This window comes from Peromyscus californicus, unplaced genomic scaffold, assembly GCF_007827085.1.
Source record: "Peromyscus californicus insignis strain IS unplaced genomic scaffold, ASM782708v3 Scaffold_20__1_contigs__length_68692818, whole genome shotgun sequence".
NCBI lineage: Eukaryota > Metazoa > Chordata > Mammalia > Rodentia > Cricetidae > Peromyscus > Peromyscus californicus.
Genome location: NW_026294503.1, coordinates 57,775,659 through 57,793,191, shown reverse-complemented (window position 1 = coordinate 57,793,191; position 17,533 = coordinate 57,775,659). Strand labels below are relative to the sequence as shown.

The following is a 17,533-nucleotide window of genomic DNA, read 5'->3' as shown; positions in this document are numbered from 1 at the left end:
CTCTTGGCTAGAGCTAGGTAGCAGCTGTACATGGGGGTCTAGTTAGACAGGAAAAGATAGCAAGAAAGCAGAGCTGCCATGCCCTCAAAAATGGCACCCTTCACTTCCGTTAGTTTCATTGGCAAGAGTGTAGTCATTTGGCTACACTTGCTACCAAGGAGGCTGGAGACCACAGTGTTCTTAGGAAGCTGTTTTAGGCAGGGTTCTCCAAAGGAACTGAACTGATAAAATGTGTGTACACACACACACACACACACACACACACACACACACACACACACACACGTATACATAAATATAACATATATATGTATATATACATTAAAAGGGGATTTAATAGACAGGTTATAGTCTGAGTAGTTCAACAGTGATTGTCTCACGAGGGAAGGACAGAGAATCTTGAAGTTGTTCCATCCATGAGGCTGGATGTCTCAGTAGTCCCACCATCTGGCACTGGAGTCCTAGAGGACTCCTAGACTGCTGCTGATCTTCAGTCTGTGTTGGAACCCTGAAGAAGAAGGTTCTAATACAGGTGAAGGATACCTCAACAACAGGAAAGATGAACTTGCCAGCAAGAGTGAGCAGAGACAAACAGCCTGAAGCCTCCTCCTTTTATGTGGGCTGTCACTAGAAGGTGTGGCCCAGATTTAGGGTGGGTCTTCCCACCTCAAATAATCTGAGGAAAATCCCCCACAGGCATGCCCAGCGGTTTGGACTTTAGTTGACTCCAGGTGTAGTCCAGTTGACAATCAAGTTAGCGTCACAGAAAGCCTTGCGGCTTGGTACAATTCAATCACAATGGGGGAAGGGAAGAATGTGTCCTATTAAGCAGCAAGCAGTTCCTGCCACATTTCTCCACACTGCATATATGTGGTTTAGTTAAATCAGTGGTTCTCAACCTTCCTAATGCTGCGACCCTTTAATACAGTTCCTCATGCTGTGGCGACCCTCAACCATAGACTTATTTTTGTTTCTACTTCATAACTGCAATTTTGCTACTGTTATGAATTGTAATGTAAATATCTGTTTTCTGATGGTCTTAGGCGACTCCTATGAAAGGGTCATTCAACTCACAAAGGGGTTGTGACCCATAGGTTAAGAACCACTGACTTGAGTATTCTTGACTCTGTCCAGGCTCCTTTCATAAGCTAGCAAGGAACCAAGGCCCGAACTCTTAGATGGTTTACTGAGTTTGGGGATCTTGTTTAGATTTCTTACAAAGTCCTAATAAGTCTGGTCTTGATGTTTCTACTCACTATTTCTCTCAATTGGAATAATGTTAAGAACTGATTTTTGCCATGTAGTACCTGCCTCACAGTTTTATATTTTCTATAGAAAGGGTCGATAATATTTCTGTGGTCATTGCCATGGTTGTGAGGAAAGCCGAGCAGGTGGTGTGCTGCTCTGCCCGCTTCCGTTTTAACACATTCCAGTGATTTGTTTCTGTGTTTTGCTACTTAATTCATTTGAGTTCACATACATGCACGCTTGTTGAGCCTATCATTTTTCTTCATTAAGATACTGTGACTGATGCTGTTTATGCCTTGATGATACACATGTTTATCCATCATCTGTTAACACAGTGACATACGAGTGTTTGTGTTGATGGCAGAGACGTGCTGTGAGTGAGGAATGTACCAATGTAGTGACAGTGTCCGGGGGGGGGGGGGGGAGCATTTCCTGTCTTTGGGAGGTCCCCATAGTTCATGAAAGCAGACACATACCTCATGTACACTGTGGTAGTGTCCAGTAAAATCTGGCTTTGGTGGTGGGAGACTTAAGAACCACTTTCACTTTATATACGGCATATTTCCAAAATGTTTGAACTTTCTGCCTAGTTCTTCATCTCCTCATTTAGTACTTCTAAAATACAAAGAAAGATGACGCATGGTAGATGATCAGGGGACAGGAGTGACTAAAGGCAGACATGGACCATTTTGTCCACAGACCTTGGTGTCTAGTGGCCAGAAAGCCTTGATATAGAGGAAAAACAGGAGTCCTTGAGAGCCATGGAGGCTGTCTCACCTAGGTGGGCAATAGCTGGGGGAGGGTTCTGAAAAATCAACAGCTACCAAAACCACCCCAGATCAGTGGCTTCTGGGTCCTTTGAATCAAAAACTCCAAGAATGAATTCCAGGGACCACAGGGAGCATGAGTTTTGGAAGCATCAGGGTGAGTTTTGGAAAGGTAGGCTCGTAGGTGAGAGCTGAAGATGGGAGGCAGCAGAGTTCTGGTGTAGCAAGAGCAGGGTCTATGAGCAGGGATGCAGACAAGGGCCTCCGTAGAGTTAAGAAGGCTTTTCTAGGTTGAGGCATGAGGAGTAAGGTGGCCAATCCAGGTATCCCACTTAGGAAGTGTCCATGTACCTCAGTGTTGACCACACCCTCCTGTATAACTTTCAGGCACCTTTGTAAAAGGAGAAAAAAGACAATACAAAACCAAACCAGAAAGCAGAACCTTCTGACAATTATAACTTTTCTGTCTCTGGCCAATATAGAACCAAAGAGATTTCTGGCTCTTGGCTAATGACAAGACCACTTCAATGACTACATCCCTAAAACCACCCAGCCAGTTTCTGTCTTACGTTCCCATCGGTATAGGCTGGGGGTAAAACAAAAGAGATTTGGAATCAGTCTGTCACTCATCTGTTGTAGAATATTATTTTAAGGTGTGTTACTTTTGTTTATGTTGCATTTGCTTAACTCTGAGAAGCTGTGTTACTGTGCCTGTCTAAAACACCTAATTGTTCTAATAAAGAAATGAACGGCCAACAGCAAGGCAGGAGAAAGGATAGGGTGGGGCTGACAGGCAGAGAGAATATATAGAAAGAGAGATCTGGGAGAAAAAAAAAGTAGCCGCCAGAGAAGGAGGAGGACTCCAGGGGCCAGCCACCCAGCTACACAGCAAGCCACGGAGTAAGAGTAAGATTTACAGAAGTAAGAGAATGGGAAAAGCCCAGAGGCAAAAGGCAGGATAATTTAAGGAAAACTGGCTAGCAATAATCCAAGCTAAGGTTGAGCATTGATAATTAAGAGTAAGCCTCCCTGTGTGATTTATTTGGGAGCTGGGTGGTGGACCTCTCAAAAGAGTAAAGAGCCAAAAAAACAATACTCATCAGCTACTAATCTCGGTCAAGGTCAAGTTCTAGACATTCTACTCAGTTAAAAAAATATTTTATGTGTATGGGCGTTTTGCCTACGTGTATGTTTGTGCACCACTTAAATGTCTGGTGCCCATGGAGGCTGGGAGACAGCATCGCATTCCCTGGGGCTGGAATCACAGGGGATGTGAACTGTCATGTGGGTTTTCAGAATCGAACTCAGGTCCTCTGGAAGAGCAGTCAGTGCACTTAAATGGCCAGCCCATCTCTCCAGCCCTATTCCTCAGTATTTTAGCTGAGTTATTGTGTGGGACACAGCATATGGAATGGGACACAGCATATGGAATGTGATCCTCATTGTGTGCTAGGCATAGTGATGCACACACACAAAATATGTGTGTCACAGTCACCATGCTAGGTATTTATGGAGCTCAACAACGTACCAAAAGTTTATGGTAGATTCTAGTTATGACCATGTTGGGAAAATATCCTTGAGGACATGATGGATGAGTGTACATATGGGGTTAATTGTCAGAAAAACAAAAGCCCAAGAAAATTGTCATGATCTCTTCTAAGAAGTTCCCTGGAGAAGATGAGGAGTGAGCAAGACTGGGAAGGAGATTATTGATTGGATATACTTTGCTAGTATATCTGCTGCATGTGTGGATGTTTTTTACAAAGTGGCTTCTGGTGGATAAGATGAAAGACAGAAAAAGTAGAACATCAGTCAGTGGAGAGGGTGAGGGTGGAGTGAGAGCCCAGCTCCCATCTGTCGGGCAGATGTGGTGGTGTTTAGGCAGGCCAGATGCCACCACGAGGGTTGAAGCAGAGGCTGCAGCCTGATGCTGTCTGGTCTCTCAGAGCTCAGATTTCCACACCAGTATATTAGACCAACATCCCTGTGCTGCAGGCTGTGTCTAGGCCACTTGTGTTATGGGGAGGGAGCTGCATTAGAAGTGTATTCTGAGACTGAGAAAGCAAATTCAGTATCACTCATTTATTGGGTACAACAGGATTTTCAAGCGAGGTTTTGCAAAAGACATCTGTTAAATGTAAGCAGGTTTCTATCCCTTTGGTACTTTCAACCCTTTAATATTCTAGGAGGCTATAGGAGTCTGCTGAGGAAGGTTTTCCAATTTTTAGACCGTCAGAGTCCTCGGCCATATTATGCTCTGGTGTGCCAAGGAAGGCTGGCTTGTTATGGTCATCAGGGCCGAGTCTCAATTGCCTATAGATAAATAAAGCTATGAAAAGGGAGGCTGGAGGAGCTGGGAGGAGGAGGTGGCTGACGGAAATGTTGAGGGGACAGGAAGGAGGCAGCAAAGGGCGACTGGAGAATGCTGTGTGGTTGGAACAGGTGGATATGGGGAAAAGAGAGAACCAAGCCCCCAGTTCCTTAATGCCATCATTACGAAAGCAGATTGCTGCAGGAGCCAGGGATGAGAGTGCTGGGGTCTGTGGAGGTGGCAGGGGCTCTGCATACTGTTTCCATGAGGCTTTGGTAACAGAGAAAGATAGAGCTCACATTTAAGGGAATAATGGACAGACTAAAGGTAAGCTTGCCCCCTTTCTCCCCCTTGTCCAGGTTTGAAAGGTACCAAATCAAGATTTTTCCAGAGATACTGGCCTGAGGGTTTCAGATGCCCATTATGTGAAAACCAGAGATTTCTGGCCTCTATAGTGTTTATGGGTCCTTGCATACTACTGATATTGATATCCTTCATCACAATTCCTGGACCGGGACTCTTGGCCTCAATACCAGCTGGAAGCGGCATCCAATAGCCACATACATCTTAGGTTCCTATTTTCTGATGCTTAAAGCAACAAATATTTGTTAGTAGAAATTTCATAAAAGCAGACCATTCAGGAAAAATATGCACCATCTCACCAACCGGAGGGAAACGGCAGCATTTGTCTTACAACCATCTGATCTTTCTGCTCTGGACTTATTTTTTCATAAATCAAGATTATTTGTAATTCAATTTTATATCCCGCTCCCCCCCCACTTAATCGTATGTCATGCATTTTCCATGTCATTAAAGTGCTTCATAAAAACGATTCTCGGTGAGTGCCGAATGTGCTAATGACGACGAAGCGCTTACAATGGACTTGGCTGCTCCTTTTCCTCTGTGTCGCATATGTTCTTTTCCAGATCTGTGTGCCTTTCCTTTGGGTGGAGGCAGATGTTGTGGAGGATGTGTGGGCTCTCTCCTGTATTCCGATTACACAGTCTTTCTTGAGAAGTTCATGCCTTCTGTTTTCATTGATCTCTTGAATGTGGTTAACCTTTGTGTTGTGTTAGCATTTTCTCCTCAGCTTCCGCACACGGTGCTATTTAACTTTCCCATGCTAATCTTAAACGTGTTACTAGCTCGCCCTCCTTTCTGCTGGTGGAATATGCCCTTTCAAAGCATGAACCTATCAGGAGCGTCCCTCTGAAGATGATCTGGATGGTTCCGGGTCATCTGAAGAGACATACTGCCTTGAAAAGTGCTGTTTCACTGGCTGGAGCTTTTTATCATCTGCTTACGTAAAACCCCCACTTGTATAGAAAGTCTGACCTGCAAGGTTGCAGGGACTGGGTCGTTTTGTTCTCTCGGGGGGGGGGGGGGGGGGGGGGGAAATGCACCCTTCAGCAAAGAAGGGTGTGTCAGTCCTCATGGGCCTCTGTGACAAAATCACATAGACCAGACAGTTTAAATGAAAAGTTATTTTTTCATATTTCAGGAAGCTAGAAGTCCAAAATCAAAGCTAGGAAAATTCAGTTGTGGCAATTTTGGTGAAGCCTCTCAAGGTTGTAGATAGCCTGATTTCATGTGTCGTTCTCTCTCTCTGTGTATGTAATACGAGGGAGGGGGAGGAGGGGGAGGAGTAAAGGCCTGGCACCTTCTCACTGACATGAGCCTTGCTGAATCGGGGCCCCATTGAATGGTCTCGCCTCATTACTTCAGCACAACAGTTTTGGGGACATGGTTCAGTCCACAGCCATAGGCTGTACAGTGCTGGGGTGCTATGCAATTCTTGATTTAGCAGTTCTTGGGGAGTTTAGCTTGCTTGGTGCTTGGATTACTGGCTCCCAGATGAAGAATGATGTTGTTGGTGTTTGTACTGCCATTTATCATGTAAAAATATAAATAAATAAGTGTCATTATCTAGAGAGCTTGACCATAGACAAAACCCATATTCTTCACTCATTAACTGGGACTCAGGATTAAGAATTTAAACGCTTGAATTAGTGGATTATTTCATAGATAAGCATCACTAATAGAAATCTGAGGTGTCAGGAGAGATGACTCAGAGGTTAACTATAAGTGCTGCTCAAGGATGAGGACCAGAAGTCAGGTTCCAGTACACATAACTCCAACTCCAAGGGTTCAGATACCTTCTCTGGTCTCTAATCACCCACACACATGTGTGGATACACACACACATATCTTAGGACAGAAATAAATCTGAGGAACAATATGGATGGCCAGGGTACTAAGGCCCTATCCTGCTATGCAGGGGACTACAGAGGTGAGCAAGCCTAGAGTCCTTGGGTTAACATTCTCAGGGGGAAATGGGCCATCCACAGAGGCAACAGGAAGGCAGGGATGTATAAAGCAAAGGAAGGGGCTTGACAGTTACTGGGGCTGCCTTGTTGGATGGGAAATGTCTTCTCTGAGGAGGTGGCATCTTGAGAGGGATGAGGGGGAAGCCCAGGCAGTCATGAGGGGAGTATCCTGGGCGGTGAACTTGTACATCAGATGCTGCTGTTGTTGGGGCCTAGATGGCTTGACAGTCGACGCTCCCACAACTACGTGAAGATGTGTTACATTTGTTTATGCTGCAGAATATTACTTTAACTGTGTGAAGATGTGTTATATTTGTTTATGCTGCATTTAACGATGTAAGGATGTGTGTTTAATTATGTAAAGATGTGTTGCAATGGTCTAATAAAAAGATGACCAGCCAATACTAGGCAGGAGAGGATAGATAGGGCTAGCAAGCAAAGAGAATAGATAGGAGAAATCTAGGCTCAAAAACAAGAGAGGAAAAACTGGAGAAGAGAACAAGGGGGAGAGGCACACACTTGGGGCCAGAAGCGAGGCAGCTGCCAGCCAGCCAGACACAAGAAGCAGTGAAAGATAGAAAGAGAGAAAGAAAAGTAAAAAAACCCCACAGCAAAAGGTAGATGAAGAGAAACAGGTTACTTTAAGTTAAAAGAGCTAGGCAGAAACAAGCCTAAGCTAGGCCAAGCATTTATAACTAATAAGTTTCTTTGTCATGATTTGGATCTGGTTGGTGGCCCCAAAAGAAAGCCTGGTAGACATGAGGGAGTACCTCAAATGCCCAAGATGGGGCTGCCTGGTGCATCGAGACAGAAGTGTTCCAGGGGCGGCTGCAGCCAGCACCTCTGCACAGGACTGCAGGCAAGGGAGACCACGGAATCTGAATGACATGAGGCGGTCGGCTCACAGTTGGGAATAGCTTATTGTTATTTTACATTTTTATTATTGTCAGTTTCAGTGTCATGGGCAACAACCTAAATGCCTTTATCAACAACTTAAACCTTTTCATCAGCGTAGGCTCTGGCCCAGGCCCAGAGAGCCATGGTTCTCAACTTTCCTAATGCTGCGACCTTTTAATACAGTTCGTCATGTTGTGATGACCCCCAGTCATGGGATTATTTTTGTTGCTACTTCATAACTGTAACTTTGCTACTTACATAACTGAATTGTAATGTAAGTATCCAATACGCAGGATATCTGATATGTGACCCCTGTGAAAGGGTTGTTCGACCCTCAAAGGGGTCATGACCCACAGGATGAGAAACACTGCCATAGAGGAATCACAGGACATGTTGGTTACAGAGCCCTCAGAATACTCTTTATTTCCAAGCATGGAGAAAAAGTTGTGGGGTCTGGGGACCTCTGTAGTAGGGTGCCCCAACAGTATGGGCTGTCCCTCTTTTTTTCTATTCCTAATAGATACTATACCAATAGGAGTTGTAGGAACTGAGCAGCAAACGTGAGTCGGCCATACACAGCCCTCAGAGTGCTCGGTGACCGGGCGACAGGTCAGGATAGTAAGCTCCTGGGAAACTTCCCCATGATTTGGCTGCTGCTTCATAGGATGGATGTGAGGGTGAAATGGGTCCCTCAGCTACACCTTCAGATGGCTTAAAAAACAACAACAAAAACAGCCTTTTCTCCTCTAAATCAGATTATAAGATTCTCTTTTATTCTTGGAGCTGAAAACCCTTTTAGCAGACAAAATCCTTCTTTTTGTAGAATTTCTTTCCCTTATATCCCTTCCCTCTGTTTTCATTACTATTTTTATTGTTTCACGCCTATCCTTTATTGTGCCATGGCCTCTTGAGTAAATAATTCGCTGTTATTTATGACAGATGCTGTAATGGGATTTAGTGAAAAGGAGAGCCTTGGGCAAAATTTCAAGGTGGCAAAGTGTTTGTCTTCTCTGCTCTCATTTTTCTCTTTCCTTTTGGAGGGCTCATGGGCCCTTTCCCCAGACACCCATCCCCTTTACCCTGAGTCCCCCCAGGCTCACCTCAGTCCTCTGTGACTCACCAGACCTGGTCTTTCCTTGACAAATCTTCTGTCCCCCCAATTAGTGTTCCTTTTCCTCCTGACTCTACTGTTTGAAACACAGTGCAGACAAAGTCATTCAGGACAGGTTACGGGGAAGGGGTTGCCTTTAGTTTCCTTCATTTTACGTGGAGTCCACAGCCACTTGTCTGTTCTCCTCTTCTGTTCTCACAGTATTTGCAGCATTTGATCCTCAATTCAGATTGTGAGATACATTGATTCTTTATGAATATTTCCCTTGGGGTTGGGGTGCAGCCTAGTTTGTAGAGTGCTTGCTTAGCACGCACAAAGTTTGATATGCCAGCACCCTGTAAAACCAGGTGGAGTGGTACACGCTTGTAATTCCAGCCCTAGGAAGTGGAGGCAGGAGGATTACGAGTTTGAGGTCATTCTCTCAGTGAGTTTGATGCCAGTCCTGGATAAAATTGACCCTGTTGTTTTGTTTTTTACTTTTTCAAAAACAGATCCTGTTCTATGAACTGGGGATGCATTCGACTATGAGCGATATGCACCTGAAAGTAAAGGCTTTCATCAAGACACATGCTGCTTTTCATTTGGTCAAAAGGACTCTAGAAGTGGTCGAGGGCTCGGAGAGCAGTTCTCAGTGTCAGAGATGTGCACTGCTTCTCTCTGCTCTGTGAAGCACTGTTTCCATTATTAAAAATGATGCTCTGTCCTCTCAGTGTATAACCTCTCTCCCAGTAGAGCCAGGTGTGTGGCCATTTCAGTGCTGTTAGCTGGCCAGTGATTGGTCATCTCAGACACGGGCGTTCTTCTGTGGAGGAGTAAGACTGTTTCCCTTTAAAGTGCACAGTCCTAGACTCCATCTTGATCCTTGGTTGCAGGCTGAGTCCAGAGTGCTGCTCACTGAGATGGACAAAGGTCAGGTGCTGCAGCTCGTTGTAGAGGTAAGAAGAAGAAAAACAGAGTGAAGGGTCTTTGTATGGGTAGGATAACTCTGTCCAAACATGCCTGGACATCCCCTCTTCTGATGAAGAGATAATTCTCACCCAAGAGCACTAAGTTATATTAAGTTTGACTTAAATATCAACCTCTCTAGAAAAGCTGCAATCCTCCATATGCAGTGCAGTCCAGGGCAGCAACAGATCAAAACAGATAACTTTTAAAATTTACATTTAAATTATGGAATGAGAAAAAGATGGTTATTTTTTATAATCATTTATAAGTAAGACTAAAATGGTGGGCTGAGGAGATAGCTCAGCTGTTATAAATACTTGCTGTTGATCCAGAGGACTCAATTTTGGTTCCCAGAACCCACATCTGGCAGCTTACAACTTCCTGAGGATCCAGCTTCAGGGCATCCAATGCCTTTGGCCTCCCCAGGCATTTGCACTCACTCACATAATTTAAAAACTAATAAAAATTAAAAAAGACTCAAACAACTGATCATCTTGAAGATAATATGGGTGGGATTATGATGGTGAACATAACTACAGTCCCTGCTTACAAAGCTTATTTAAAGTAGGAAACTAGCATTAATCAGATAGCCACAATAATAAAACTGTGACTATAAACTCAGATGCATCGTCAGCCTTAGACGCTACAGAGGAGCACTGGAATTTTTCCCAGCGAGTGAGGGATAAGCAAGGGGTAGCAGATACGGCTTCTCAGAACTGGAGGTACAATTTGTGAAGCACAATGTGAAGTGGAAAAACCCGGTTCTCATTCAGAAATGATGAAGTGTGTCAAACCAGACTCTGATCTTTCTCAATGCAGTCTGTACAGATGTACAGGTCGCACACCTGTGTCAGCAGCTCCATTAATCACATCCCTTGTCCCAAGGCCTGCTCTAGGTGACAGACTCATTTAATTATCCCGACAGCCTTGAGGAGAGACAGCATCAATTATCCCCACTCTATTTTATTGTGGGTCCCATTTCCTCAATTGTTCAAAAGATTTTGCTGGATCTTGGGTATCAAGTTTCATATGTTTCCAAAATGATAAGCAGATAGTGGGGGTGACTAGGGACTGAAGTAGGTAGCAGGGTGGTCAGGGAGAATGCTGGCTCCTTCTGTCCCATGTTGATGGCCATGTCTGACAGGCTCCCAGAGCTGAGGGGAAAGGGCTGGCTTATAGGCTTGGCCTGTTGAAGTCAATGGCAGTTTCCAGAATGAGCTCCCCCGCTCATCTCAGCCCCTGCTTTAGGAGAGAGCTCTGGCTGACTGCCGGTCCCCAGGGTTCTCAGGGTGCATCCTGGGAAAGATTCATAGAGAATAAGACACACACCATGACTTGGGCTCCTTTTGGTCTCAGCTCAGACAAGCTGTGTACAGTCTAGTCGGCCTCCCATTACCATCCCCAGGTTCCAGGTTTCTACATCTTGGCTATTATTATGAATAATACCCCAGTGGAGTACAGACACCCTATGAGATTCTGATTTCATTTCCCTTGATTGCATACTCAAAGGAAGGGTGGTTGGGTCATATGGTAGTTTTATTTTTAATTTCTTTAGGAAATTCCCTGTAATTTTCCATAATGGATGAACCAATTCACATTCCTACCAACTGTGAACATGGCTTCCTTTCCCCAAAGCTAGCAACCGTTGCTACAGTTACCAGAACCCTTGGCATAAAGCTGGGCTGTAGATCTAAATGGGTTAGAGTCAGCCGTGATGGTGCATGTTTGAAACACCAACACCTGGAAGGATGAAGCAGAGGATTATGGGTTCCAGGCCAGTGTAGACTGTGGGGTAGAACGCTGTCTCAAAAGTAACAGCAACAAAAACAAGTGAAACTGATCCATGTGTGTATATCTATATGTATGTCTATATAAATGGAAAATGAATTTATTTACAGATTTGACAAATTCTCAACAGAAGATGATACGAAAGTGTAGTCCTGTGCCTATGAAGGTGCTGCTGTGTGTGGCCTGGCCTGGGAGATGTTTCTCTTGGGGCCAACCATTTACATTCCCACTAGGACCCATGCTAGACTACCTCTTATTTTTTTTTTATGGTAACTCTTCTAAAAGGTGAGAGGTAATACAGTGGTTTTGATTTTTTGTGTGTGTGATTAATAAAATGAAGCACTTTTTGATGCATCCGGCAGTCATTTATCTTTGGGTATGGTGTCAGTTTGGCCTTTGGAAACCCACTTTTAAAATTTTCCTCCATTATTCTCTGTGTATGGGTGTTTTGCCTGCATGAATGTCTGTGTACCTCCAGCATGCAGTGCCCGCAGAGGCCAGAAGAAGAGGGGGTTGGGTCCCCTAGGAATGGAGTTACAGTGAACTGTGATGTGGATGCTGGGAATTGAACCCTGGTCCTCTGGAAGAGGCCTGATCCTAACTAAGCCATCTCTCTCGCCTATTGAAGGCCATTTTAAAATTGGGTTTTCTGCTGTTGAGGCTTTTCTTGATGACTAAGGACAAGGCTTTCAGGACCTTCTCTGGAATCACTTTCCTGTCCTGTAAACCCAGTGAGGAGCTAGGAGAAGATGCAGAGAATAGATTTCCTCTTGGAAAATTTCTAAATTCAGTGTTCTAAGGGAAGAGAGGTCGGGGGCCTGTAGTGCGAAAGGAACCTGCCTTCACCCGAGGAACTGATCAGAGGGTTTCTTTTCTGCCAATAAAACCTAGCAAAGCCAAGTATGAGGTCTCCCACTACCATCTTCACAGGCTGCTAATCTGGGGCTTCTTGGGCGTTAGCAGGGGCGTGGAGCTCACTGGGCAGGTGCGAGGCTAGTGGTGTCTGTACAACTTCGTCCTCTTCTCCTGGGGAAACTTCGAGATCCTGGTGGATCTTGTCTAAGCTGTCCTTACTTTGATTCTCTTCTTCCAGGAAAAAAAAAGAAACGATTCTTTAGCTTTTAAATAATTAGAAAACATAATTACAAAACCAGCACCAGAATTAATCAAGATGTGAAGAAAAGCGTCCCCTTCCATCAGGTCCGTATGCGGATTTGAAAATCAGCTGCACACAGGTCACTCCTCCCACCCCGCCCCCCCCCCCCCCCCCCCCCCCCCACAAATCCCTCATCTCCAGACACTTAGGTGGAAACATTCAGAGTTGGCAAAAAATCCAATCACGCCCCCAAACAGCAGGCTTCTGTCTGCCTGTGGGAGTCTGCAGTGCTGGAGCACAGAGCCAGGCTGGGGCCAAGAGCAAACACACGAGGAGTATGAGCTCCTGGCAGCCTGAACCTGGTGGGCGGACTGGGCACCGCTGGCAGAAATGGCGCAGGGTGCCACGTGCGAGGTCGCCAGCATCGGGGATGATTCTGGGAAGTGAAGCAGGCTAATTAAAAAGCACTTAGGCTTGGAAAGCAGAGCCTAGCAGCAGGAGGCAACAAGGTGGCTGGGAGGAGGAAGCTGCAGGGCTTTGCTGCTTCTAGCCAGTCTCTCTGCAACCAGGTGGTGGAGCACTCGGCACTCCACACCCACACCCTGCACCGGGCGTCCAACAGGAGACACAGCCCTTCTGCCCTGCCTCGACACCTCTCACTCCAGACCCTGTACACCCTCTGCATGGTGAACTGGCCTTTTGATCACTCTTCTGGGGCAAGCAGGGGTTTGAGGGAAGAAGTTGGGTCTCAAGTCACAGTTCCCTGACTTTGGCTCTTATGCTCACTCTGTCTGACCCGAGCTATGTAGCTCCTAATTTTCAAATGCTGACTCCGTAACTCCAGTTGTCAGAGATTTAGGGTGCCAGTGCCGGCCTCTCAACTTCATGCCTGGGGACGCTGCCTCTTGGGCTGTTGGAGGCTAGCCTGAGCTATATGACACCCTGTCCCAGCAGCAACAACAACCGAAAACAGGCAGCCTGTGAACTGAGTAAAGATGTTTGCCGCCAGGGTGGCTGGCCTGAGTTCCATCCCTGGGTATCAGGACGGAAGGAGAGTGTAGCTAAAGTTTTCCTGCCTGGCCCACAGTCAGGACAAATCTCTCTCACCTGCCAGTCCCACGGCCACTCAAACCCGACCAAGTAAACACAGAGACTTATATTGGTTACAAACTGTATGGCCGTGGCAGGCTTCTTGCTAACTGTTCTTATAGCTTAAATTAATCCATTTCCATTAATCTATACCTTGCCACATGGCTTGTGGCTTACCGGCATCTTCACATGCTGTTTGTCATCGTGGCGGCTGGCAGTGTCTCTCTGACTCAGCCTTCCACTTTCCAGCTTTATTCTCCTCCTTGTCCCGCCTATACTTCCTGCCTAGCCAATGGACAATCAGTGTTTTATTTATTGACCAATCAGCAACACATTTGCCATACAGACCATCCCACAGCAGGAGGGAATCTTTTATAGTTGTCCTCTGGCTTCATAACCTACCTAAATAAACAGAAACAAAGCATGGGGTCAATAAACAAAAGCAATCAAGAAGCGGATTGTGACTTTTCCAGAAAGTGAACGTGGCTGCCCCTTATGAAGTGATTGTCAATGAGAATATACTCAAGGTGCCAAGGTGTGGACATGGCTTTGTCCACTGTGTCCCTGCTCCCACCCTTCTGGTCTGGAGCAATGTATGGCGTCCAGGAAGACTGGGGTACACTTTGGAAGAGTGAATGGAGTGCACCTGTTTCTCACAATAGCAACTGGGGGTGCAAGAGGCAAAAACAGTCCCGTCTTTGTGCAAACTGGAACATCCCATTTGGAATTTCCTTTAAGGCCAGTCCCAAGCGTCTGCAGGCATGGTTAAATTTCGGGGTGAAATCAATACATTCTGAGTGAGTGCGTTTACTTCTGCTATTTATCAGTGCAGAACCAAATAACTTCCTAGTTCATTCTCGGAGGCTGAATTCACCATCCTGGAGGTTATTAAAAAATGCCATGGGCGCTGAAAGCGATTCTCCCAGAAGGTGCCCGGGTGTTTGTAATCATAAGGGCCGCATCGGGAAAGTGTCTCACTTTCTGGATGAGTACCTGGGAGGAAATGGGTTCATCTGATTTATTCGTGTATGTTTGATAAAAAAATCAATTCCATTATTCATATTTACATTATACCCACAGAAAGGGCTTAAGAACTTTTGATGGAGTAAAAAAAGCAGCCTGGGATTTGTTTGTTCTTCACCCCTGATTGCCTGGATCTTGGGAGCTAGCTGAGGATAGGCTCCATTTCTTATTCATTACACTCCGTCTTCTTTCATTTTGCCCAATTCTGTTCACGTCCACGAATTTTCAAAATCTTCACTTTTCTTTTGTTCATTTTTTAAAAAAATAACAATAAAGTTTTAGTAGCTTGGAATTGTAGAGAATAAAGTGCTATCATTTATTTAGAATAAAAATGGCAGATCTAATGTTGTATGCCCCAGCCCTAATTTCTACTGTAATGAAAATAGATTTCTTTCCTGCAAGCATTTCTGCTTTGACATGTGCTCCCTGTGAATCAAGCTTAGAGCATCAATGCAAACTTTAGTGAGTTGCTACAAATTAATGCCGTTGTGACTACCACGTAAAGCAAGAAAATAAGCTTGGGCAGGAACTAGGTCTTCCCTTGAATGCCCATTCCTGACAATGCCCTGTCCTTCCCCTTAGACTCATGTCTAAGATCTCTCTCTCTATATATATACATGACTTGCTTTTCTTATGCCTCCCTCATATAAACAGGTATCTATAAACTCCACAGATTAGTTTTACGTGTTGTTAAAATTTAGGTGTAATATATGCGAGACGCTGTCAATCATGCAGTGTATAAGACTTACAGGTGGCAGTTATCTTCATCATGTAGAATCTACTGGATAAAAGTCACCACAGTTTGTACTGCAGATGGATATTTGGATTGTTTCCAGTTTGGGGGGTTATCCTGACCCAGGCAGCTCTGAACCATCTTCCACATGCCTCTTGGTGTGGGGTGCTTGACTTCCTATTGGTATACAGCAGGCAATGGCCTTGGTGGCACACAGTTTTCGGTTTACAGTCCCCAGACCGCCATTGCCAGAAGCAGATATTTTCAGTCTTTAACTGGTTTCCTTTGAGTGGCCTCTCCACGCTGACCCTTCCTTTCCCCAGCTGTTTCAGGATCCTTCTCTTTGTTGCATGAACGTTAAACTTTCTGTGTTGATTTGTGCTGGCACTGCATAATGGAATTTTGCATGGCATTGGATTTAGGTCCATCCTTGCCATGCGTGAGTTTTTCTTAAATATACATTACAAACTCCATTATACACCATTAGTTTTGTTTAATCTCTCAACAATCACATATTCATTAATATGAATGATTTATATACCCAAACTTTCTCCATTTAAAAAGTGTGCAAGCCTCTGGATTTTTAGTTTGTTTGTAAATGTGTGCAACCACCATCATACCTAATTCTGAGGCATTTTCATTTCCCTTATAGAAACTCTACTCCTGTGGGAGCTAATTTCCTTTAAAGAACACAACAGCAAGATGCTCCATTTCTGAATACCAGCTCTCCAGCACTGCCGACTGTGTGGCTCCCCAATCCCACCCTGGGTCCTTTGCTATAGGGAGGAAAGCCTCAGTTTCCTAGAATGTGAGTCTGTCTGTGATTTTATTCTTTTTTTCTGTGACTCTTGAAAGCTATTTTTTACTCACTGTATAATTCTAGCTTACCATTCTACTTAAAACCTCTAAGGCCTCCCATGATTTTCAGGCTCACGTCAGTTCCATTGAGAAATCTTCAGCCGTTCTTGTGGGGCGTTTACCCACCAAACCCACAGCTCCCCAGAGTTTTCTTGAGTGCGAGCAGCAGGAAATGTTAGATAGAAAGATTTATATTGTGGAGACTATTGCGGAGATAAACAGATAGAAAATAAAGGATAGCCTCGAGAGGGCCTGGAACCTTTTCCAACGGGCCCCGACTGTCTCTGCCCCAGGGTATTTATAGAGACGCCAAGGGGTGGAGCAAAAGACCTCCTCCCCCAGCACAGCCAAGTGCAGACCATCTCAGACACCTGCACTCAGGTCCGTGGTCCTGATCATCGTCTATGAGGATATGCTGGGTAAAGCCACGAGGAACCCGAAAACGCGCTCCCATACGTTCTTATCACTGTATTTCATACGTGAATGTCTCTTAGGAAAATTTGAGAGCTGGGGAATGGCCCAGGGGTTTGAGTTCCCTTTGAGCCTAAGAACCAGAGTTTGGATCCCCAGAACCCACGTAAAGAAAGCTGGATATGGTAGCCTGCATGTGTAATCCCAGAATGCCTACAGGAGAGATGGAAGGCGGAGACTGGAGAATGTCTGGAGTCTCCAAGAGCAGCCATCCTGACCGAGGCAGGTGAATCCCTGGAAGGTAGCTCGTTGGGTGAAGTGAAGGTGAAGGACAAGAGCCCTGTCTCAGACAAGGCCGAAGGGAAGGACTGACACCAAGTGTTGTCCTCTGGCCTCCACACGTGCCAGTGTGTCATGGCATGCAAATGTGTGCACTCGTCCACAGGAACACACACACACACACACACACACACACACACACACACACACACACACACACCACAGAAAGATTGAAAGGATAAAATCTGAATATTTTAAGGTGTTTTAACTGATTTTAGGCAATTTGGTTATGAGGTTTTTGGAAAAGTTTTCTCCAGGTTTCCTGTATCCTGCCATTTTGAGTTTCTGAGACCTGTTCTCTTACGGTGTCTGTCAAGTCTAGAAAGTAACCACCATTACCTTTTCAAGGGTTTGTTTTCTCTCTCTCTCTCTCTCTCTCTCTCTCTCTCTCTCTCTCTCTCATTAGCATTCTCTTAGAACCTCCAATTTTTTAATTAGCTGCTTGGATTTATCCCACAGCACATAGATGTTTTTTTTATCATGCTGTCTCTCTGTGTGTGTTACTTTGTTCTATATCTGCTCAAGTCAACTATCTTATTTTCTGTCTCCTCTAATCTGCCATTAATCTTATTTCATGTATTTTCCTTTGA

General features: G+C 45.0%; 1 long non-coding RNA gene across 1 annotated transcript; it reads right to left on the bottom strand.

The window, feature by feature from the left end:
* Positions 1-315: 315 nt before the first annotated feature.
* LOC128116322 (uncharacterized) lies at positions 316-5,501 on the bottom strand. Its single transcript, XR_008220430.1, has 2 exons — positions 5,203-5,501; positions 316-2,406 (listed from the first exon to the last, which is right to left on the bottom strand). It is a non-coding gene; the product is annotated as an uncharacterized LOC128116322 (long non-coding RNA).
* Positions 5,502-17,533: the final 12,032 nt, after the last annotated feature.